Genomic DNA, 2008 nt, shown 5'->3' with positions numbered 1-2008 from the left:
TATTTATTTACAATTATATTTATTTATTTATTCATCGACGTAATACCTTGCAATAAACAACGTAACAACGTCGAACATCAACGTTGGCAGAAAGAGCAGCAGCACCCGCGAACCACTCCTGAATGTTTTTCTCGCAACAAAGGCGAACACGTTATAATAGAGACATTAGCTACATTTTTTTTTGGATGTGAGGAATAGGGCACGAAACATGTAATAAGTATTTATACACGGATAGTGTGTGAATATAGACACTGGACCATTCAGGCGCATGTAAGACATAATAAAAATTTATCTGTTTCTTGTTGACACATTGACAACATCGTAGCTTATGTCATCTCACCATATCATCACACGCTAGAGATTAAAGAGCTCTGAGCAAATTTGCGTATGAAATAGCGAAGGAAAGGGGAGAGAAACAGAGACGATGAAAGAGGGGTGAGCGAAAGCAAGCGAGAGATGCGCTAGAGACAGGGACAGAGACACAGCCAGAGAGAAGGAGAGAGGGAAAGAGAGGGAGCGAGAGAGAAAGAGAGAGAGAGAGAAAGAGAGAGAGAGAGAGAGACGAGAAGAGACAGAGAAAAAATAGAGCAAGAGAAAGAAAAAGAGAGAAAGCAAGATACATTGATAGATCGAGAAAGAGAGCGAGGGGTAGAACGAGAAAGAGGGAGAGGGGGAGAGCGCGTGAAAGAGATAGCAAGGAGGAAAGATCTTATAATCGCTCCACAGTTAGAGAAAAACAGTTCATGCATATCCTCATGGGACTTAACTAAAATAGGGGAAATGGAGAAATTGTGGTACTTGTAAGACAATTCTTTGAATATGCATGGAATCTCCGAATTAAAACCTACATGTAAAATGATAATAAAAATGGGGAGCATTATATCATCTCCTAAACTCGAATAATTAATTATTGTTGTACATGTATGTATTTATGCATTTACTGCTAATAAATAAATTATTCTATCTATAAATTTATCTATGTCCTCTACACATATAATAGGAAACTATACTGATCTAAAGGTTTCCGATCCTATAAACACACACCTGTACATAAATACATGTATTCACGTATTATTTTTTCGGCTTTATATCACAAATAACCCACAGATTCTCAGAAGGAGCGCAGTATCTAAGACTAATTAAGACGCAGTATCTAAGACTAAGACGCAGTATCTAAGACTAACATATCGCATTTGTTTCGCTGTAGAGCGAAATGACTATTAAGCGTTCGATTACTCCTTTGATTAATTCCTCAATTACTTAATTAACTATTAATTAGAAATAAATAGGGTGTCAAGCCCACAGCATTTATATCTAATAACAAATAAATATATAACTGCGATCGAATTTGCTTGGTGGGGCGGTAGGAAGATATAGTCAATGAGCATCAGATGGTACATGTATATATATATATATATATATATAGGCCATACAAGTATACTAGAAGTAGAGAATCATTAATGACATAATAATGACAAGCAAACTAGGATGTAGTATTTATTTACTGCCTGCTATGCTACTCTAGTGGTATTTCGGGTGGATTGTGGAACATTTATCAATACTGTCTGTAAATGTGTAATACGCATTTTATGTTGCAACGATCGCTTGCCCACGAACCCGCACCATATAAAAATAGAAAAATAAAGATTCTAAATTCAAGATTGAACATTCAAGATATAAGCTTACTGTTCAGATATATATAAAGATAAAGTATAGTGGGAGGTAAACCGACCAGGCTCTCCGACTGTTACACGACGGAGGATGTGTAATAGTCGCCGTTACGCTGTTACGCCGTAACCCCTCTCGCCACGTAGTGCTAAGCGAGATGGGAACTTGTGGCTAAGTGGGAGGATATACACTGGCGTAGCTAAGGGGGGGCACAAGGGGGCCATGGCCCCCCCTCTGTTGATTGGCAAACAAAATATATAAAAAAAATTTCCTTGCCTCACGCGTCTTTACAGGACTGGCCACAATTCCTCTTACTTCTGCATCTGCTGAACGAACATTC

Source organism: Priapulus caudatus, unplaced genomic scaffold (assembly GCF_000485595.1).
Source record: "Priapulus caudatus unplaced genomic scaffold, Priapulus_caudatus-5.0.1 Scaffold2591, whole genome shotgun sequence".
NCBI classification, from domain to species: Eukaryota; Metazoa; Priapulida; class Priapulimorpha; order Priapulimorphida; family Priapulidae; genus Priapulus; species Priapulus caudatus.
This window is presented reverse-complemented; position numbering follows the sequence as displayed.